Below are 24729 nucleotides of genomic sequence, written 5' to 3'. Positions count from 1 at the left end.
ATGTCTCAAACTGTCTACGATCTGATCGTTCCCTGAAAGACCAGTAGTAGTTTCCGAAACACATCTGGAGGCATTCTGTAATCTGTGGACCTTCTGAGTGTTGATGAAACAAAGAAATTGCATCGTAATTGAACACGACATGCACCAAGCGAACTTTTCTCCATGGGAGTAATGTCTCAAACAGTCTACGCTTTGATCGTTCCTCGGAAGACCTGTAGTAGTTTCCGAAGCGCATCTGGAGTAATTCTGTAATCTGTGGACGTTCAGGGTGTTGATGAAACAAAGAAATTGCATCGAGGCTAAATACCACAGGCACCATGTGCACTTTTCTCCATGGGAGTAATGTCTCAAACTGTCTACGCCTTGATCGATTCCTGGAAGAGCAGTAGTACTTTAAGCAGCACATCTGGAGGGATTCTGTAATCTGTGGACATTCAAGTTGTTGATGAAACAAAGAAATTTCTTCGGGATTGAATACAACACTCACTATGCAGACTTTTTTCCTTGGCAGTAATGTCTCAAACTGTCAAAGCTTTGATCGATCCCTGGAAGAGCAGTGGTAGTTTAAGAAGCACATCTGGATGCATTCTGCAATCTGTGGACCTTCAGACTGTTGATGAAACACAGAAATTGCGTCGTGATTAAATACCACTGTCACCATGCGCACTTTTCTCCATGGGAGTAATGTCTCAAACTGTCTACTCTTTGATCGATTCCTGGAAGATTAGTAGAAGCTTCCGAAGCACATCTGGAGGCATTCTGTAATCTGTAGACCTTCAGAGTAATGATGAAACACAGAAATAGCATCGGGATTGTATACAACAGGAACCATGCGGACTTTTCTCCATGGGAGAAATATCTCAAAATGTCTGCGCTATGATCGATTCCTGGAAGACCAGTAGTAGTTTCCGAAGCACTTCTGGAGGCATTGTGTAATCTGAGGACCTTCAGAGTGTTGATGAAGCACAGAAATGGCATCGGGTTTGGGTACAACAGGCACCATGCGGACTTTTCTCCATGGGAGTAATATCTCAAACTGTCTACGAATTGATCGTTCCCTGGAAGTCCAGTAGTAGCTTCCGAAGCTCATCTGGAAGCAGTCTGTAATCTGTGGACCTTCAGAGTATTGATGAAACACTGAAATTTCATCGGGATTGTATACAACAGGCACCATGCGGACTTTTCTCCATGGGGGTAATGTCTCAAATTGTCTGCGCTTTGATCGATTCCTGGAAGACCAGTAGTAGTTTCCGAAGCACATCTGGAGGCCCTCTGTAATATGTGGACCTTCAGAGTGTTGATGAAGCACAGAAAAGGCATCGGGACAGAATACAACAGGCACGATGCCGACTTTTCTCCATGGGAATAATGTCTCAAACTGTCTACGATTTGATCGTTGCCTGGAAGAACAGTAGTAGTTTCCGAAGCACATCTGGAGGCACTCTGTAATCTGTGGACCTTCAGAGTGTTGATGAAACAAAGAAATTGCATCGTAATTGAACACAACATGCACCAAGCGGACTTTCCTCCATAGGAGTAATGTCTCAAACAGTTTTCGCTTTGATCGTTGCCTGGAAGAACTGTAGTAGTTTCCGAAGCACATCTGGAGCCACTCTGTAATCTGTGGACCTTCAGAGTGTTGTTGAAGCACGGAAATGGCATCGGGATTGGATACAACAGGCACCATGCGGACTTTTCTCCATAGGAGTAATGTCTCAAACTGTATAAGATTTGATCGTTCCCTGGATGACCAGTAGTAGTTTACGAAGCACATCTGGAACCATTCTGTAATCTGTGGACCTTCAGAGTGTTGATGAAACAAAGAAATTGCATCGGGATTGAATAGCACAGGCACCATGCGGACTTTTCTCCATTGGAGTAATGTCTCAAACTGTTTACGATTTGATCGTTCCCTGGAAGTCCAGTAGGAGTTTCCGAAGCTCATCTGGAAGCACTCTGTAATCTGTGGACCTTCAGAGTGTTGATGAAATACAGATATTGCATCGTGATTGAATACAACATTCACTATGCGGACTTTTCTCCATGAGAGTAATGTCTCAAACAGTCTACGTTTTTATCGTTCCCTGGAAGACCAGTAATAGTTTCCGAAGCACATCTGGAGGGATTCTGTTATCTGTGGACGTTCAGGATGTTGATGGAACAAAGAAATTGCATCTTGATTAAATACCACAGACACCATGCAGACTTTTCTCTATGGGAGTAATATCTGAATTTGTCGACGTTTTGATCGATTCCTGGGAGACCAGTAGCAGTTTCAGAAGCACATCAGGAGGCATTCTGTAATCTGTGGTCCTTCAGAGTGTTGATGAAACACAGAAATTGCATTGGGATTGAATACAACATTCACCATGTGGACTTTTCTCAATGGGAGTAATGTCTCAAACAGTCTACGATTTGATCGTTCCCTGGAATACCAGCAGTAGTTTCCAAAGCACATCTGGAGGCATTCTGTAAACTGTGGACCTTCAGAGTTTTGATTAAACATAGAAATTGTAACTTGATTAAATACCACAGGCACCATGCGGACTTTTCTCCATGAGAGTAATGTCTCAAACTGTCTACGATTTGATCGTTCCCTGGAAGACCACTACTAGTTTCCGAAGCACATCAGGAGGCATTCTATAATCAGAGTACATTGAGAGTGTTGATGAAACACAGAAATTGCATGTTGATTGAATACAACAGGCACCGTGCAGACTTTTCTCCATGGGAGTAATGCCTCAAACTGTCTATGCTTTGATCGATTCCTGGGAGACCAGTAGCAGTTTTAGAAGCACATCTGGAGGCAATTCTGAAATGTGTGGTCCTTTAGAGTGTTGATGAAATGCAGTAATGTTATCGGGATTGAATACAACAGGCGCCATGCGGACTTCTCTCCATGGGAGTGATGTCTAAAACTGTCTACGCTTTGATCGATTTCTGGAAGACCAGTAGTAGCTTCCGAAGCACATCTGGGGGCATTCTGTAATCTGTAGACCTTCAGAGTATTCATGAAACACAGAAATTGCATCACGATTGTATACAACAATCACCATGCGAACTTTCCTCCATGGGAGTAATGTCTCAAACTGTCTACGCTTTGATCGATTCCTGGAAGACCAGTGGTAATTTCCGATGCACGTCTGGCGGCATTCTGTAATCTGTGGACATTCAGAGTGCTGATGAAACACAGAAATTGCATCGGGACTGAATACAACAGGCACCATGCGGACTTTTCTCAATGTGAATAGTGTCTCAAACTGTTTACACTTTGATCGTACCCTGGAAGACCAGTAGGAGTTTTCGAATCACATCTGGAGGCATTCTGTAATCTGTGGAACTTTGAAGTGTTGATTAAACACAGAAATTGCATCGGAAATGAATACAACAGGCACCATGCGGACTTATGTCAATGCGAGTAATGTCTAAAACTGTGTTACGCTTTGGTCGTTTCCTGGAAGGCCAGTAGTAATTTCGAAGCACATCTGGGGGCTTTCTGTAGTCTGAGGACCTTCGGAGTGTTGATGAAACACAGAAATGGCATGGGGATTGAATACAACAGGCACTGTGCACACTTCTCTCCATGGGAGTAATGTCTCAAACTGTTTCCGCCTTGATCGATTCCTGTGTGACCAGTAGCAGTTTTAGAAGCACATCTGGAAGCAATTCTGAAATGTGTGGACCTTTAGAGTGTTGATGAAGCACAGAAATAGAATCGGGATTGAATACAACATCCACCATGCAGATTTTTCTCGAAGGGAGTAATGTCTCAAACTGTCTACGCTTTGATCGTTCCTGTGAGACCAGTAGTACTCTCGGATACACAACTGGAGGCCTTCTGTAATCTGTGGAAGTTCTGAGTGTTGATGAAACAAAGATAATGCATCGGGATTGAATACAACGTGCACCATGCGGACTTTTCTTCGTGGGAGAAATGTCTCAAATTGTATACGCTTTGATCGTTCCCTGGAAAACTAGTAGTAGTTTCCGAAGCACATCTGGAGGCACACTGTAATCTGTGGACCTTCAGAGTGTTGATGAAGCACATAAATGGCATCGGGATTGAATACAACATGCACCACGCGAACTTTTCTCCATAGGAGTAATGCCCCAAACTGTCTTCAATTTGATCGTTCCCTGGTAGACCAGTAGTATCTTCCGAAGCACATCTGGAAGCATGCTGTAAGCTGTTTACCTTCAAAGTGTTGATGAAACACAGAAATTGCATTGGAATTGAGTAGAACAGACACCATGCAGACTTTTCTCTATGGGAGTAATATCTGAATTTGTCGACGCTTTGATCGATTCCTGGAAGACCAGTAGCAGTTTCAGAAGCACATCAGGAGGCATTCTGTAATCTGTGGAGTTTCTGAGTGATGATGAAACACCGAAATTGCATCAGGATTGAATACAACGTGCACCATGTGGACTTTTCTCCATGGGAGAAGTGTCTCTAACTGTCTACACTTTCATCGTTCCCTGGAAGACCAGTATTAGTTTCCGAAGCACATCTGGATGCATTCTGTAACCTGTGGATCTTCAGAGTGTTGATGAAACACAGAAATTGCATCGGGATTGAATACAACAGGCGCCATGCCAACTTTTCTCCATGGGAATAATGTCTCTAACTGTCTGCGCTTTGATCGTTGCCTGGAAGAACAGTAGTAGTTTCCAAAGCACATCTGGAGGCACTCTGTAATCTGTGGACATTCGGATTGTTGATGAAGCACAAATATGGCATCGGGATTGCATACAACATGCACCATGCGGACATTTCCCCATGGGAGTCATGTCTCAAACTGTCTTCGATTTGATCGTTTCCCCGAAGACCAGTAGTATCTTCCGAAGCACATCTGGAAGCATGCTGTAAGCTGTTTACCTTCAAAGTGTTGATGAAACACAGAAATTGCATTGGAATTGAGTAGAACAGGCACCATGTGGACTTTTCTCCAAGGGTGTAGTTTGTCACACGGTCTACACTTTGATCGTTCCCTGGAAGACCAGTAGTACGTTCTGAAGCACATCTGGAGGCATTCTGTAATCTGTGGACCCTCAGAGTGTTGATGAAACAAAGAAATTGCATCTGGATTGTATACAACAGGCACCATGACGACTTTTCTAGATGGGAATAATGTCTCTAACTGTGTGCGCTTTGATCGTTGCTTGGAAGACCAGTAGTAGATTCCGAAGCTCATCTGGAGGCAATCTGTAATCTGTGGACCCTCAGATTGTTGATGAAGGACAAATATGGCATCGGGATTGCATACAACAGGCACAGTGCGGACATTTCTCCATGGGAGTCATGTCTCAAACTGTTTTCGATTTGATCGTTTCCTGGAAGACCAGTAGTATCTTACGAAGCACATCTGGAAGCTTTCTGTAATCTGTGGAATTTCTGAGTGTTGATGAAACACCGAAATTGCATCGGGATTGAATACAACAAGTACCATGTAGACTTTTCTCCATGCGAGTAATGTCTAAAACTGTCTACGCTTTGATCGTTCCCTGGAAGACCAGTAGTACTCTCTGAAGCACATCTGGAGGCATTCTGTAATCTGTGGATCTTCAGGGTGTTGATCAAACACAGAAATTGCATCTGGATTGAATACCACTGGCACCATGCGGACTTTTCTCCATGGGAGTAATATCTCAAACTGTCTACGCTTTGATCGTTCCTGGGAGACCAGTAGTAGTTTTCGAAGAACACCTGGAGGCATTCTGTAATCTGTGGACATTCAGGGTGTTGATGAAACACAGAAATTGCATCGGGATTGAATACCAGAGGTACCATGCGTACTTTTTTCCATGGGAGTAATGTCTCAAACTGTCTACGCTTTGATCGATTCCTGGAAGACCAGTAGAAGCTTCCAAAGCACATCTAGAGGCATTCTGTAATCTGTAAACATTCAGGGTGTTGATGAAACAAAGAAATTGCATCGGGAGTGAATACAACAGGCACCATGCCGACTTTCCTCTATGGGATTAATGTCTCAAACTGTCTTCGATTTGATCGATGCCTGGAACACCAGTAGTAGCTTCCGAAGCACATCTGGAGGCATTTTGTAATCTGTGGACCTACAGAGTGTTGATGAAACACAGTCATTGCATCATAAGTGAATACAACAACCACCATGCGGACATTTCTCCATGAAATTAATGTCTCAAACTGTAGACGCTTTGATCGTTTCCTGGGAGAATAGTAGCAGTTTTAGAAGCACATCTAGAGGCAGTTCTGAAATGAGTTGACCTTTAGAGTGTCGATGAAATACAGAAATTGCATCGAGATTGAATACAATATCCACCATGCAGATTTTTCTCCAAGGGGTAATGTCTCTAACTGTGTACGCTTTGATCGTTCCTGGGAGACCAGTAGTAGTTTTCGAAGCACACCTGGAGGAATTCTGTAATCTGTGGACATTCAGAGTGTTGATGAAACACAGAAATTGCATCGGGATTGATTACTACAGGCACCATGTGGAGTTTTCTCCATGATAGGGATATTTAAACTAACTATGCTTTGATCTTTCCCTGGAAGACCAGTAGTAATCTCGGATGCACATCTGGAAGCATTCTGTACCCTGTGGACCTTCAGCGTGTAGCTGAAACACAGAAATTGCATCGGGATTGAATACAACAGGCACGATGTGGACTTTTCTCCATGGGAGTAATGTCTCAAACTGTCAACGCTTTGATCGATTCCTGGAAGAGTAGTAGTAGTTTAAGATTCACATCTGGAGGCTTTGTGTAATCTATGGACCTTCAGAGTGTTGATGAAACACAGAAATTGCATTGTGATTGAACACCACACGCACCATTCGGAATTTTCTCCATGGGAGTAATGTCTCGAACTGCCTACGCTTTGATCGATTCCTGGAAGACCAGTAGAAGCTACCGAAGCACATGTGGAAGCATTCGGTAATCTGTAGACCTTCAGAGTATTGAAGAAACACAGAAATACCATCGGGATTGTATACAACAGGCACCAAGCGGACACTCCTCTATGGGAGAAATGTCTCGAACTGTCTGCGATTTGATCAATTCCTGGAAGACCAGTAGTAGCTTCCAAAGCACATCTGGAGGCATTCTGCAATCTGTGGTCCTTCAGAGTGTTGATGAAACACAGAAAATGCATCGGGATTGAATACAACAACCACCATGCGGACTTTTCTCCATGGGATTAATGTCTCAAAATGTCTACGCTTTGATCGTTCCCTGGAAGACCAGTAGTACTTTCTGAAGCACATCTGGAATCATTCTGTAATCAGTGGACCTTCAGAGTGATGACGAAACACCGAAATTGCATCGGTATTGAATACAACAGGCACCATGCGGACGTTTCTCCATGGGAGTAATGTTTAAAACTGTCTGCGCTTTGATCGTTACCTGGAAGACCAGTAGTAGTTTCCGAAGCACATCTGGAGGCACTCTGTAATCTGTGGACATTCGGATTGTTGATGAAGCACAATTATGGCATCGGGATTGCATACAACATGCACCATGCGGACATTTCCCCATGGGAGTCATGTCTCAAACTGTCTTCGATTTGATCGTTTCCCCGAAGACCAGTAGTATGTTCCGAAGCACATCTGGAAGCATGCTGTAAGCTGTTTACCTTCAAAGTGTTGCTGAAACACAGAAATTGCATTGGAATTGAGTAGAACAGGCACCATGTGGACTTTTCTCCAAGGGTGTAGTTTGTCACACGGTCTACACTTTGATCGTTCCCTGGAAGACCAGTAGTAGTTTCCGAATCACATCTGGGAGCATTCTGTAATCTATGGAGTTTCTGAGTGATGATGAAACACCGAAATTGCATCAGGATTGTATACAACAGGCACCATGCGGACTTTTCTCCATGTGTGTAATGTCTAAAACTGTCTACGCTTTGATCGTTCCCTGGAAGACCAGTAGTACTTTCTGAAGCACATCTGGAGGCATTCTGTAATCTGTGGACCTTCAGAGTGTTGATGAAACAAAGAAATTGCATCTTGATTGTATACAACAGGCACCATGACGACTTTTCTAGATGAGAATAATGTCTCTAACTGTGTGCGCTTTGATCGTTGCTTGGAAGACCAGTAGTAGTTTCCGAAGCTCATCTGGAGGCAATCTGTAATCTGTGGACCTTCAGATTGTTGATGAAGCACAAATATGGCATCGGGATTGCATACAACAGGCACCGTGCGGACATTTCTCCATGGGAGTCATGTCTCAAACTGTTTTCGATTTGATCGTTTCCTGGAAGACCAGTAGTATCTTACGAAGCACATCTGGAAGCTTTCTGTAATCTGTGGAATTTCTGAGTGTTGATGAAACACCGAAATTGCATCGGGATTGAATACAACAAGTACCATGTAGACTTTTCTCCATGCGAGTAATGTCTAAAACTGTCTACGCTTTGATCGTTCCCTGGAAGACCAGTAGTACTCTCTGAAGCACATCTGGAGGCATTCTGTAATCTGTGGATCTTCAGGGTGTTGATCAAACACAGAAATTGCATCTGGATTGAATACCACTGGCACCATGCGGACTTTTCTCCATGGGAGTAATATCTCAAACTGTCTACGCTTTGATCGTTCCTGGGAGACCAGTAGTAGTTTTCGAAGAACACCTTGGGGGCATTCTGTAATCTGTGGACATTCAGGGTGTTGATGAAACACAGAAATTGCATCGGGATTGAATACCAGAGGTACCATGCGTACTTTTTTCCATGGGAGTAATGTCTCAAACTGTCTACGCTTTGATCGATTCCTGGAAGACCAGTAGAAGCTTCCAAAGCACATCTGGAGGCATTCTGTAATCTGTAAACATTCAGGGTGTTGATGAAACAAAGAAATTGCATCGGGAGTGAATACAACAGGCACCATGCCGACTTTCCTCTATGGGATTAATGTCTCAAACTGTCTTCGATTTGATCGATGCCTGGAACACCAGTAGTAGCTTCCGAAGCACATCTGGAGGCATTTTGTAATCTGTGGACCTACAGAGTGTTGATGAAACACAGTCATTGCATCATAAGTGAATACAACAACCACCATGCGGACATTTCTCCATGAAATTAATGTCTCAAACTGTAGACGCTTTGATCGTTTCCTGGGAGAATAGTAGCAGTTTTAGAAGCACATCTAGAGGCAGTTCTGAAATGAGTTGACCTTTAGAGTGTCGATGAAATACAGAAATTGCATCGAGATTGAATACAATATCCACCATGCAGATTTTTCTCCAAGGGGTAATGTCTCTAACTGTGTACGCTTTGATCGTTCCTGGGACACCAGTAGTAGTTTTCGAAGCACACCTGGAGGAATTCTGTAATCTCTGGACATTCCGAGTGTTGATGAAACACAGAAATTGCATCGGGATTGAATACCACAGGCACCATGCGGAGTTTTCTCCATGATAGGGATATTTAAACTAACTATGCTTTGATCTTTCCCTGGAAGACCAGTAGTAATCTCGGATGCACATCTAGAAGCATTCTGTACCCTGTGGACCTTCAGCGTGTAGCTGAAACACAGAAACTGCATCGGGATTGAATACAACAGGCACGATGTGGACTTTTCTCCATGGGAGTAATGTCTCAAACCGTCAACGCTTTGATCGATTCCTGGAAGAGTAGTAGTAGTTTAAGATGCACATCTGGAGGCATTGTGTAATCTATGGACCTTCAGAGTGTTGATGAAACACAGAAATTGCATTGTGATTGAACACCACACGCACCATTCGGAATTTTCTCCATGGGAGTAATGTCTCGAACTGCCTACGCTTTGATCGATTCCTGGAAGACCAGTAGAAGCTACCGAAGCACATGTGGAAGAATTCGGTAATCTGTAGACCTTCAGAGTATTGAAGAAACACAGAAATACCATCGGGATTGTATACAACAGGCACCAAGCGGACGCTCCTCTATGGGAGAAATGTCTCGAACTGTCTGCGATTTGATCAATTCCTGGAAGACCAGTAGTAGCTTCCAAAGCACATCTGGAGGAATTCTGCAATCTGTGGTCCTTCAGAGTGTTGATGAAACACAGAAAATGCATCGGGATTGAATACAACAACCACCATGCGGACTTTTCTCCATGGGATTAATGTCTCAAACTGTCTACGCTTTGATCGTTCCCTGGAAGACCAGTAGTACTTTCTGAAGCACATCTGGAATCATTCTGTAATCAGTGGACCTTCAGAGTGATGACGAAACACCGAAATTGCATCGATATTGAATACAACAGGCACCATGCGGACGTTTCTCCATGGGAGTAATGTTTAAAACTGTCTACGCCTTGATCGATTCCTGGAACAGCAGTAGTACTTTAAGAAGCATATCTGGAGGGATTCTGTAATCTGTGGACATTCAGTATGTTGATGAAACAAAGTAATTGCTTCGGGATTGAATACAACACTCACTATGCAGACTTTTTTCCTTGGCAGTAATGTCTCAAACTGTCAAAGCTTTGATCGATCCCTGGAAGAGCAGTGGTAGTTTAAGAAGACATCTGGATGCATTCTGCAATCTGTGGACCTTCAGAGTGTTGATGAAACACAGAAATTGCATTGTGATTGAACACCACACGCACCATTCGGAATTTTCTCCATGGGAGTAATGTCTCAACCTGTCTACTCTTTGATCGATTCCTGGAAGATTAGTAGAAGCTTCCGAAGCACATCTGGAGGCATTCTGTAATCTGTAGACCTTCAGAGTAATGATGAAACACAGAGATAGCATCGGGATTGTAAACAACAGGAACCAAGCGGACTTTTCTCCATGGGAGTAATATCTCAAAATGTCTGCGCTATGATCGATTCCTGGAAGAACAGTAGTAGTTTCCGAAGCACTTCTGGAGGCATTGTGTAATCTGAGGACCTTCAGAGTGTTGATGAAGCACAGAAATGGCATCGGGTTTGGTTACAACAGGCACCATGCGGACTTTTCTCCATGGGAGTAATATCTCAAACTGTCTACGAATTGATCGTTCCCTGGAAGTCCAGTTGTAGTTTTCGAAGCTTATCTGGAAGCAGTCTGTAATCTGTGGACCTTCAGAGTGTTGATGAAACACAGATATTGCATCGTGATTGCATACCACCGGCTCCATGTTGTCTTTTCTCCATGGGATTAATGACTCAAACTGTCTACGCTTCGATCGATTCCTGGAAGACCAGGACAAGCTTCTGAAGCACATCTGGAGCCATTCTGTAATCTGTAGATCTTCAGAGTATTGATGAAACACTGAAATTTCATCGGGATTGTATACAACAGGCACCATGCGGACTTTTCTCCATGGGAGTAATGTCTCAAATTGTCTGCGCTTTGATCGATTCCTGGAGACCAGTAGTAGTTTCCGAAGCACATCTGGAGGCCCTCTGTAATATGTGGACCTTCAGAGTGTTGATGAAGCACTGAAAAGGCATCGGGACAGAATACAACAGGCACGATGCCGACTTTTCTCCATGGGAATAATGTCTCAAACTGTCTACGATTTGATCGTTGCCTGGAAGAACAGTAGTAGTTTCCGAAGCACATCTGGAGGCACTCTGTAATCTGTGGACCTTCAGAGTGTTGATGAATCAAAGAAATTGCATCGTAATTGAACACAACATGCACCAAGCGGACTTTCCTCCATGGGAGTAATGTCTCAAACAGTTTTCGCTTTGATCGTTGCCTGGAAGAACTGTAGTAGTTTCCGAAGCACATCTGGAGGCACTCTGTAATCTGTGGACCTTCAGAGTGTTGATGAAGCACGGAAATGGCATCGGGATTGGATACAACAGGCACCATGCGGACTTTTCTCCATAGGAGTAATGTCTCAAACTGTATAACATTTGATCGTTCCCTGGATGACCAGTAGTAGTTTACGAAGCACATCTGGAACCATTCTGTAATCTGTGGACCTTCAGAGTGTTGATGAAACAAAGAAATTGCATCGGGATTGAATAGCACAGGCACCATGCGGACTTTTCTCCATAGGAGTAATGTCTCAAACTGTTTACGATTTGATCGTTCCCTGGAAGTCCAGTAGGAGTTTCCGAAGCTCATCTGGAAGCACTCTGTAATCTGTGGACCTTCAGAGTGTTGATGAAACACAGATATTGCATTGGGATTGAATACAACATTCACCATGCGGACTTTTCTCAATGGGAGTAATGTCTCAAACTGTCTACGATTTGATCGTTCCCTGGAAGACCAGTAATAGTTTCCGAAGCACATCTGGAGGGATTCTGTTATCTGTGGACGTTCAGGATGTTGATGGAACAAAGAAATTGCATCTTGATTAAATACCACAGGCACCATGCAGACTTTTCTCTATGGGAGTAATATCTAAATTTGTCGACGCTTTGATCGATTGCTGGAAGACCAGTAGCAGTTTCAGTAGCACATCAGGAGGCATTGTGTAATCTGTGGTCCTTCAGAGTGTTGATGAAACACAGAAATTGCATTGGGATTGAATACAACATTCACCATGCGGACTTTTCTCAATGGGAGTAATGTCTCAAACTGTCTACGATTTGATCGTTCCCTGGAATACCAGTAGTAGTTTCCAAAGCACATCTGGAGGCATTCTGTAATCTGTGGACCTTCAGAGTGTTGATTAAACATAGAAATTGTATCGTGATTGAATACCACAGGCATTATGCGGACTTTCCTCCATGGGAGTAATGTCTCAAATTGTCTGCGCTATGATCGATTCCTGGAAATGCAGTAGTAGTTTAAGAAGCACATCTGGAGGCATTCTGTAAACTGTGGACCTTCAGAGTTTTGATTAAACACAGATATTGTATCGTGATTAAATACCACAGGCACCATGCGGACTTTTCTCCATGAGAGTAATGTCTCAAACTGTCTACGATTTGATCGTTCCCTGGAAGACCACTACTAGTTTCCGAAGCACATCAGGAGGCATTCTATAATCAGAGTACATTGAGAGTGTTGATGAAACACAGAAATTGCATGTTGATTGAATACAACAGGCACCGTGCAGACTTTTCTCCATGGGAGTAATGCCTCAAACTGTCTATGACTTGATCGATTCCTGGGAGGCCAGTAGCAGTTTTAGAAGCACATCTGGAGGCAATTCTAAAATGTGTGGTCCTTTAGAGTGTTGATGAAATGCAGAAATGTTGTCGGGATTGAATACAACAGGCACCATGCGGACTTTTCTCAATGGGAATAGTGTCTCAAACTGTTTACACTTTCATCGTTCCCTGGAAGACCAGTAGGAGTTTTCGAATCACATCTGGAGGCATTCTGTAATCTGTGGAACTTTGAAGTGTTGATTAAACAAAGAAATTGCATCTGAAATGAATACAACAGGCACCATGCGGACTTATCTCAATGCGAGTAATGTCTAAAACTGTGTTACGCTTTGGTCGTTTCCTGGAAGGCCAGTAGTAGTTTCGAAGCACATCTGTTGGCTTTCTGTAGTCTGAGGACCTTCGGAGTGTTGATGAAACACAGAAATGGCATGGGGATTGAATACAACAGGCACTGTGCACACTTCTCTCCATGGGAGTAATGTCTCAAACTGTCTCCGCCTTGATCGATTCCTGTGAGACCAGTAGCAGTTTTAGAAGCACATCTGGAGGCAATTCTGAAATGTGTGGACCTTTAGAGTGTTGATGAAGCACAGAAATAGAATCGGGATTGAATACAACATCCACCATGCAGATTTTTCTCGAAGGGAGTAATGTCTCAAACTGTCTACGCTTTGATCGTTCCTGTGAGACCAGTAGTACTCTCAGGTACACAACTGGAGGCCTTCTGTAATCTGTGGAGGTTCTGAGTGTTGATGAAACAAAGATAATGCATCGGGATTGAATACAACATGCACCATGCGGACTTTTCTTCGTGGGAGAAATGTCTCAAATTGTATAGGCTTTGATCGTTCCCTGGAAAACTAGTAGTAGTTTCCGAAGCACATCTGGAGGCACTCTGTAATCTGTGGACCTTCTGAGTGTTGATGAAGCACATAAATGGCATCGGGATTGAATTCAACATGCACCATGCGAACTTTTCTCCATAGGAGTAATGCCCCAAACTGTCTTCAATTTGATCGTTCCCTGGTAGACCAGTAGTGGTTTCCGAAGCACATCTGGATGCATTCTGTAATCTGTGGACCATCAGAGTGTTGATGAAACACAGAAATTGCATCTGGATTGAATACAACAGGCACCATGTGGACTTTTCTCCGTGGGAGAAGTGTCTCAAACTGTCTACACTTTGATCGTTCCCTGGAAGACCAGTATTAGTTTCCGAAGCACATCTGGATGCATTCTGTAATCTGTGGATCTTAAGAGTGTTGATGAAACTCAGAAATTGCATCGGGATTGAATACAACAGGCACCATGCCGACTTTTCTCCACGGGAATAATGTCTTTAACTGTCTGCGCTTTGATCGTTGCCTGGAAGATCAGTAGTAGTTTCCGAAGCACATCTGGAGGCACTCTGTAATCTGTGGACATTCGGATTGTTGATGAAGCACAAATATGGCATCGGGATTGCATACAACATGCACCATGCGGACATTTCCCCATGGGAGTCATGTCTCAAACTGTCTTCGATTTGATCGTTTCCCCGAAGACCAGTAGTATCTTCCGAAGCACATCTGGAAGCTTTCTGTAATCTGTGGAGTTTCTGAGTGTTGATGAAACACCGAAATTGCATCGGGATTGAATACAACAGGCACCATGTGGACTTTTGTCCATGGGAGAAATGTCTCAAACTGTATACACTTTCATCGTTCCCTTGAAGACCAGTATTAGTTTCCGAAGCACATCTGGAGGCATTCTGTAATATATGGAGCTTCTGAGTGTTGATGACACAGAGAAATTGCATCGGGAGTGAATACAACAGGCAACAAGCGGACTCTTCTCCATGGGAGTAATGTCTCAAACTGTCTACGCCTTGAACGTTCCCTGGAAGAAGAAGTGTACTTTCTGAAGCACATCTGCAGGCATTCTGTAATCTGTGGACCTTCAGAGTGTTGATGAAACAAAGAAATTGCATCGGGATTGAATACAACAGGCACCATGCCTACTTTTCTCCATGGTAATAATGTCTCTAACTGTGTGCGCTTTGATCGTTGCCTGGAAGACCAGTAGTAGTTTCCAAAACACATCTGGAGGCAATCTGTAATCTGTGGACCTTCAGATTGTTGATGAAGCACAAATATGGCATCGGGATTGCATACAACAGGCACCGTGCGGACATTTCTCCATGGGAGTCATGTCTCAAACTGTTTTCGATTTGATCGTTTCCTGGAAGACCAGTAGTATCTTACCAAGCACATCTGGAAGCATTCTGTAATCTGTGGAATTTCTGAGTGTTGATGAAACACCGAAATTGCATCGGGATTGAATACAACAAGTACCATGTAGACTTTTCTCCATGCGAGTAATGTCTAAAACTGTCTACGCTTTGATCGTTCCCTGGAAGACCAGTAGTACTCTCTGAAGCACATCTGGAGGCATTCTGTAATCTGTGGATCTTCAGGGTGTTGATCAAACACAGAAATTGCATCTGGATTGAATACCACTGGCACCATGCGGACTTTTCTCCATGGGAGTAATATCTCAAACTGTCTACGCTTTTATCGATTCCTGGAAGACCAGTAGAAGCTTTCGAAGCACATCTGGAGGCATTCTGTAATCAGTCGACCTTCAAAGTGTTGATGAAACACAGAGATTGCATCGGGAATGCATACAACCGGCACCATGTGGACTTTTCTCCATGGGAGTAGTGTCCCAAACTGTCTACACTTTGATCGTTCCCTATAAGACCAGTAGTAGTTTACGGATCACATATGGAGCCATTCTGTAATCTATGGAGCTTCTGAGTGTTGATGAAACACAGAAATTGGATCTGGATTCAATACAACTGGCACCATGCGGACTTTTCTCCATGGGCGTAATGTGTCAAACTGTCTACGGTTTGATAGATTCCTGAAAGACCAGTAGAAGCTTCCAAAGCACATCTGGAGGCATTTTGTAATCTGTGGACCTACAGAGTGTTGATGAAACACAGTCATTGCATCATAAGAGAATACAACAACCACCATGCGGTCATTTCTCCATGAAATTAATGTCTCAAACTGTAGCCGCTTTGATCGTTTCCTGGGAGAATAGTAGCAGTTTTAGAAGCACATCTAGAGGCAGTTCTGAAATGAGTTGACCTTTAGAGTGTCGATGAAATACAGAAATTGCATCGAGATTGAATACAATATCCACCATGCAGTTTTTTCTCCAAGGGATAATGTCTCTAACTGTGTACGCTTTGATCGTTCCTGGGAGACCAGTAGTAGTTTTCGAAGCACACCTGGAGGAATTCTGTAATCTGTGGACATTCAGAGTGTTGATGAAACACAGAAATTGCATCGGGATTGAATACCACAGGCACCATGCGGAGTTTTCTCCATGATAGGGATATTTAAACTAACTATGCTTTGATCTTTCCCTGGAAGACCAGTAGTAATCTCGGATGCACATCTGGAAGCATTCTGTACCCTGTGGACCTTCAGCGTGTACCTGAAACACAGAAATTGCATCGGGATTGAATACAACAGGCACGATGTGGACTTTTCTCCATGGGAGTAATGTCTCAAACTGTCAACGCTTTGATCGATTCCTGGAAGAGTAGTAGTAGTTTAAGATGCACATCTGGAGGCATTGTGTAATCTAAGGACCTTCAGAGTGTTGATGAAACACAGAAATTGCATTGTGATTGAACACCACACGCACCATTCGGAATTTTCTCCATGGGAGTAATGTCTCGAACTGCCTACGCTTTGATCGATTCCTGGAAGACCAGTAGAAGCTACCGAAGCACATGTGGAAGCATTCGGTAATCTGTAGACCTTCAGAGTATTGAAGAAACACAGAAATACCATCGGGATTGTATACAACAGGCACCAAGCGGACACTCCTCTATGGGGGAAATGTCTCGAACTGTCTGCGATTTGATCCATTCCTGGAAGACCAGTAGTAGCTTCCAAAGCACATCTGGAGGCATTCTGCAATCTGTGGACCTTCAGAGTGTTGATGAAACACAGAAAATGCATCGGGATTAAATACAACAACCACCATGCGGACTTTTCTCCATGGGATTAATGTCTCAAACTGTCTACGCTTTGATCGTTCCCTGGAAGACCAGTAGTCCTTTCTGAAGCACATCTGGAATCATTCTGTAATCAGTGGACCTTCAGAGTGATGACGAAACACCGAAATTGCATCGGTATTGAATACAACAGGCACCCAGCGGACGTTTCTCCATGGGAGTAATGTCTCAAATTGTCTACGGTTTGATTGTTCCCTGGACGACCAGTAGTACTTTCTGAAGCACATCTGTAGGCATTCTGTAACCTCTGGACCTTCAGAGTTCTCATGAAACACAGAAAATGCATCGGGATTGAATACAAAAGGCACCCTGCGAACTTTTCTAGATGGGAGTAATGTCTCAAACTGTCTCCGCTTTGATCGTTCCCTGGGAGACCAGTAGTAGTTGCCGAAGCACATCTGGAGGCACTCTGTAATCTGTGGACCTTCAGAGTGTTGATGAAACACAGCAATTGCATCGGGATTCAATACAACAGGCACCATGCGGGCTTATCTCTATGAGAGGAATGTCTCTAACTGTCTACGATTTGATCGTACCCTGGAAGACCAGTAGTAGTTTCCGAAGCACATCTGGAGGCATTCTGTAATCTGTGGACTTTCAGAATGTTGATGAAAGAAATAAATTGCATCGGGTATGAATACAACAGGCACCATGCGGACTTTTCTCCATGGGAGTAATGTCTAAAAGTGTCTACGCTTTGATCGATTACTGGAAGACCAGTAGATGTTTCTCAAACACAGCTGTAGGCATTCTGTAATCTATGGACCATCAGAGTTTTCAAGAAACACAGAAAATGCATCGGGATTGAATACAAAAGGCACCATGCTCACTTTTCTCCGTGGGTGTAATGTCTCAAACTGTCTCCGATTTGATCGTACCCTGGAAGACCAGTAGCTGTTTCCGAAGCACATCTGGAGGCAATCTGTAATCTCTGGACGATCAGAGTGTTGATAAAACACAGAAATTGCTTTGGGATTGAATACAACTGGCACCATGCGGACTCTTCTCCATGGGAGTAATGTCTCAAACTGTCTCCTCTTTGATCGTTCCCTGGGAGACCAGTAGTAGTTGCCGAAGCACGTCTGGAGGCACTCTGTAATCTGTGGACCTTCAGAGAGTTGATGAAACACAGAAATTGCATCGGGATTGAATACAACAGGCACCATGCGGACGTTTCTCCATGGGAGTAATGTTTAAAACTGTCTACGCATTGATCGATTCCTGGAAGACCAGTAGTTGTATCCTAAGCACATCTGTAGGCATTCTGTAATCTCTGGACCTTCAGAGATTTCATGAACCACAGAAAATACATAGCGATTGAATACAAAAGGCACCATGTGCACTTTTCTCCATGGGAGTAATGTCTCAAACTGTCACCGCTTTGATCGTTCCCTGGAAGACCAGTTGTAGTTTCCGAAGCACACCTCGAGGCAATCTGTAATCTGTGGACGTTCAGAGTGCTGATGAAAAAAAGAAATTGCATCAGGATTGAATACAACAGGCACCATGGGAACTTTGCTCCATGAGAGTAATGTCTCAAACTGTCTACACCTTGACTGTACAGTGGAAGACCAGTAGTAGTTTCCGGAGCACACCTGCAGACATTCTGTAGTTTCTGGACCTTCAGAGTGTTGACGAAACTCAGAAAATGCATCGGTATTGAATACAACAGGCACCATGCGGACTTTTCTCCATGGGAGAGATGTCTAAACCTGTCTACGACTTGATGGACTCCTGGAAGACCCGTAATAATTTCCGAAGCACATCTGTAGGTATTCTGCAAACTATGGACCTTCAGAGAGTTTATGAAACACTGAAATTGCATCGCGACTGAATACAACACTCAACATGCGGACTTCTCTCCATGGGAGTAATGCCTCAAACTGTCTACGATCTGATCGTTCCCTGGAAGACCAGTACTAGTTTCCGAATCAAATCTGGAGGCATTCTGTAATCCGTGGTCATTCAGAGTAATGATGAAACACAGAGATTGCATTGGGATTGAATACAACAGGCACCATGCGGTCTTTTCTCCATGGGAGTAATGTCTCAAACAGTCTACGCTTTGATCGTTCACTGGAAGACCAGTTGTAGTTTCCGAAGCAAACCTCGATGCATTCTGTAATCTGTGGACCTTCAGAGTGCTGGCGAAAGAAAGAAATTGCATCGGGATTGAATACAGCAATCACCATGCGAACTTTTCTCCATGGGAATAATGTCTCAAACCGTCCACGATTTGATCGATACCTGGGAGACTAGTAGCAGTTTCAGAAGCACATAAGGAGGCATTCTGAAATCTATGGACGTTCTGAATTTTGATGAAACACAGACATTGCATCGGGATTGAATACAACATGCACCATGCGGACTTTTCTCCATGGGAGTAATGTCTTAAACTGTCTACGATTTGATCGTTCACTGGAATACCAGTTGTAGTTTCCGAAGAACACCTCGAGACATTCTGTAATCTGTGGACCTTCAGAGTGTTGATGAAATAAAGAAATAGCATCGGGATTGAATACAACAGGCACCATGCGGACTTTTCTCCATTGGAGTAATGTCTCAAACTGTCTAGGATTTGATCGTTCCCTGGAAGACCAGTAGTAGTTGCCGAAAAACATCTGGAGGCATTCTGTAGTCTGCGGGCCTTCAGAGTGTTGATAAAACAATGAAATTGCGTCGTGATTCAATACGACAGGCACCATGAGGTCTTTTCCCCATTGGAGTAATGTCTCAAACAGTCTACGATTTGATCGTTCCCTGGAAGACCAGTAGTAGTTTCAAAAACACATCTGGAGGCATTCTGTAATCTGTGGACCTTCAGAGTGTTGATTAAACATATAAATTGCATCGGGATTGATTACAACATTCTCCATAATGACTTTTCACAATGGGAGTAATGTCTCAAACTATCTACGCTTTGTTCGTTCCCTGGAAGACCAGTAGTAGTTGCCAAAGCACAACTGGATTCATTCTGCAATCTGTGTTCCTTCAGTGTGTTGATGAAACAAATAAATTGCATCGGGATTGATTACAACAGTCACCATAAGGACTATTCACCATGGGAGTATTGTCTCAAACTGTCTACGCTTTGATCCTTACCTCGCAGACAATAGTAGATTCCAAAGCACATCTGGAGGCGATCTGTAGTATGTAGAAGTTCAGAGTGTGCTTCACACACAGAAATGGCATCAGGATTGAATACAACAATCACCATGCGGACTTCTCTCCATACTAGTAATGTCTCAAACTGTCTACGCTTTGATCGTTCCCAAGAATACCAGTAGTAGATTCCGAAGCACATCTGGAGGCATTCTGTAATCCGTGGTAATTCAGAGTGATGATGAAACACAGGGATTGCATCGGGATTGAATACAACTGGCACCATGCGGACTTTTCTCCATACTAGTAATGTCTCAAACTGTCTACCTTTTGATCGTTCCTTTGAAGACCAGTAGTCGTTTCAAAAGCACATCTGGAGGCATTCTGTAACCTGTGGAATTTCAGAGTGTTGATGAAACATATAAATTCCATCGGCATTGATTACAACAGGCTCCATAAGGACTTTTCACCATGGGAGTAATGTCTCAAAGTGTCTACGCTCTGTTCGTTCCCTGGAAGACCAGTAGTAGTTGCCGAAGCACATCTGGAAGCATTCTGTATTCCGTGGACATTCAGAGTATTGATGAAACACAGAAATTGCATCGGGATTCAATACAACAGGCACAATGCGGACTCTTCTCCATGGGACTAATGTCTAGAACTGTCTACGCTTTGATCGACTCCTGGAAGACCAGTGGTAGTTTCCGAAGCACATCTGTAGGCATTCTGTAATCTGTTGACCTTCAGAGTATTGATGAAACACAGCAATTGCATCGCGATTGAATAAAACAGGCACCATGCTTGCTTTTCTCTATGGGAGTATTGTCTCAAACTGTCTACGCTTTGATCCTCACCTGGCAGACAATAGTAGTTTCTGTAGCACATCTATAGGCGTTCTGTAGTATGTGGAAATTCAGAAGGTTGTTGACACACAGAAATGGCATCGGCATTGAATACAACAGGCAACATGCGGACTTCTCTCCATGGGAGTAATGCCTCAAACTGTCTACGATCTGATCGTTCCCTGGAAGACCAGTACTAGTTTCCGAATCACATCTGGAGGCATTCTGTAATCCGTGGTCATTCAGAGTAATGATGAAACACAGAGATTGCATCGGGATTGAATACAACAGGCACCATGCGGTCTTTTATCCATGGGAGTAATGTCTCAAACAGTCTACGCTTTGATCGTTCCCTGGAAGACCAGTTGTAGTTTCCGAAGCAAACCTCGATGCATTCTGTAATCTGTGGACCTTCAGAGTGCTGGCGAAAGAAAGAAATTGCATCGGGATTGAATACAGCAATCACCATGCGGACTTTTCTCCATGGGAATAATGTCTCAAACTGTCTACGATTTGATCGATACCTGGGAGACTAGTAGCAGTTTCAGAAGCACATCAGGAGGCATTCTGAAATCTGTGGACGTTCAGAATTTTAATGAAACACAGAAATTGCATCGGGATTGAATACAACAGGCACCATGCGGACTTTTCTCCATGGGAGTAATGTCTTAAACTGTCTACGATTTGATCGTTCAGTGGAAAACCAGTTGTAGTTTCCGAAGAACACCTCGAGACATTCTGTAATCTGTGGACCTTCAGAGTGTTGATGAAATAAGGAAATAGCATCGGGATTGAATACAACAGGCACCATGCGGACTTTTCTCCATGGGAGTAATGTCTCAAACTGTCTACGCTTTGTTCGTTCCCTGACAGACCAGTAGTAGTTGCCAAAGCACAACTGGATTCATTCTGCAATCTGTGTACCTTCAGTGTGTTGATGAAACAAATAAATTGCATCGGGATTGATTACAACAGTCACCATAAGGACTATTCACCATGGGAGTATTGTCTCAAACTTTCTACGCTTTGATCCTTACCTCGCAGACAATAGTAGATTCCAAAGCACATCTGGAGGCGATCTGTAGTATGTGGAAGTTCAGAGTGTGCTTGACACACAGAAATGGCATCGGGATTGAATACAACAATCACCATGCGGACTTCTCTCCATACTAGTAATGTCTCAAACTGTCTACGATTTGATCGTTCCCAAGAATACCAGTAGTAGATTCGGAAGCACATCTAGAGGCATTCTGTAATCCGTGGTCATTCAGAGTCATGATGAAACACAATGATTGCATCGGGATTGAATACAACTGGCACCATGCGGACTTCTCTCCATACTAGTAATGACTCAAACTGTCTACGATTTGATCGTTCCCTTGAAGACCAGTAGTCGTTTCAAAAGCACATCTGGAGGCATTCTGTAACCTGTAGACATTCAGAGTGTTGATGAAACATATAAATTCCATCGGCATTGATTACAACAGGCTCCATAAGGACTTTTCACCATGGGAATAATGTCTCAAAGTGTCTACGCTCTGTTCGTTCCCTGGAAGACCAGTAGTAGTTGCCGAAACACATCTGGAAGCATTCTGTATTCCGTGGACATTCAGAGTATTGATGAAACACAGAAATTGCATCGGGATTCAATACAACAGGCACAATGCGGACTCTTCTCCATGGGACTAATGTCTAGTACTGTCTACGCTTTGATCGATTAATGGAAGACCAGTGGTAGTTTCCGAAGCACATCTGTAGGCATTCTGTAATCTGTGGACCTTCAGAGTGTTGATGAAACACAGCAATTGCATCGGGATTGAATAAAACAGGCACCATGCTTGCTTTTCTCTATGGGAGTATTGTCTCAAACTGTCTACGCTTTGATCCTTACCTGGAAGACAATAGTAGATTCCAAAGCACATCTGGAGGCGATCTGTAGTATGTGGAAGTTCAGAGTGTGCTTGACACAGAGAGATGGCATCGGGATTGAATACAACAGGCACCATGCGGACTTCTCTCCATACTAGTAATGTCTCAAACTGTCTACGCTTTGATCGTTCCCAAGAATACCAGTAGTAGATTCCGAAGCACATCTGGAGGCATTCTGTAATCCGTGGTCATTCAGAGTGATGATGAAACACAGGGATTGCATCGGGATTGAATACAACTGGCACCATGCGATCTTTTCTCCATGAGAGTAATGTCCCAAACTGTCTACGCTTTGATCGTTCCCTGGAAGACCAGTTGTAGTTTCCGAGGCACACCTCGAGACATAATGTAATCTGTGGACCTTCAAAGTGCTGTTGAAACAAAGAAATTGAATCGGGATTGAATACAGCAGGCACCATGCGGACTTCTCTCCATACTAGTAATGACTCAAACTGTCTACGATTTGATCGTTCCCTTGAAGACCAGTAGTCGTTTCAAAAGCACATCTGGAAGCATTCTGTAATCTGTTGACTTTTAGAGTGTTGATGAAACATAGAAATTGCATCGGGTTTGAATAAAGAAGGCACCATGCTTACCTTTCTACATGGGAGTAATGTCTCAAACTGTCTACACTTTGATAGTTCTCTGGAAGACGAGTAGTAGTTTCCGGAGAACACACCTAGAAGCATTCTGTAATCTCTGGACCTTCAGATTATTGATGAAACACAGATATTGCATCTGGATTGAATACAACAGGCACCATGCGGTCTCTTCTCCATGGGACTAATGTCTACAACTGTCTACGCTTTGATCGTTTCCTGGAAGACCAGTGGTAGTTTCCGAAGCACATCTCTAGGCATTCTGTAATCCGTGGTCATTCAGAGTGATGATGAAACACAGAGATTGCATCGGGATTGAATACAAAAGGCACCATGCGGTCTTTTCTCCATGGGGGTAATGTCTCAAACTGTCTACGCTTTGATCGATTAATGGAAGACCAGTAGAAGTTTTCGAAGCACATCTGGAGGCATTCTGTAATCTGTAGACCTTCTGAGTAATGATGAAACACAGAAATAGCATCGGGATTGTATACAACATGCACCATGCGGACTTTTCTCCATATGAGTAATGTCTCAAACTGTCTACACTTTGATCGATCCCTGGAAGACGAGTAGTAGTTGCCGAACACATCTGGAGGCATTCTCTAATCTGTGGACCGTCCGAGCGTTGATGAAACACAGAAATTGCATCGGGATTGAATACAACAGGCCCCATGCGAGCTTTTCTCTATGGGAGTATTGTCTCCAACTGCCTACGCTTTGATCCTTACGTGGTCGACAATAGTAGTTTCTGAAGCACATCTAAAGGCATTCTGTTATCCGTGGTCATTCAGAGTGATGATGGAACACAGAGATGGCATCGGGATTGAATACAACAGGCACCATGCGGGCTTTTCTCCATGGGAGTAATGTCTCAAACTGTCTACGATTTGATCGATACCTTGGAGTCTAGTAGCAGTTTCAGAAGCACATCAGGAGGCATTGTGAAATCTGTGGACCATCTGAGTGTTGATGACTCACAGAAATTGCATCGGGATTGAATACAACAGGCACCATGCGGACTTTTGTCCATACTAGCAATGTCTCAAACTGTCTACGATTTCATCGTTCCCTGGTAGACCAGTAGTAGGTTCCGAAGCACATCTGCAGGCATTCTGTGATCTGTCGACATTCAGAGTGTTGATGAAACACGGAA

Source organism: Schistocerca gregaria, unplaced genomic scaffold (genome assembly GCF_023897955.1).
Source record: "Schistocerca gregaria isolate iqSchGreg1 unplaced genomic scaffold, iqSchGreg1.2 ptg000350l, whole genome shotgun sequence".
Classification (NCBI taxonomy): Eukaryota; Metazoa; Arthropoda; class Insecta; order Orthoptera; family Acrididae; genus Schistocerca; species Schistocerca gregaria.
The sequence above is the reverse complement of the archived record's forward strand: the minus strand, read 5'-3'. Positions refer to the sequence as shown.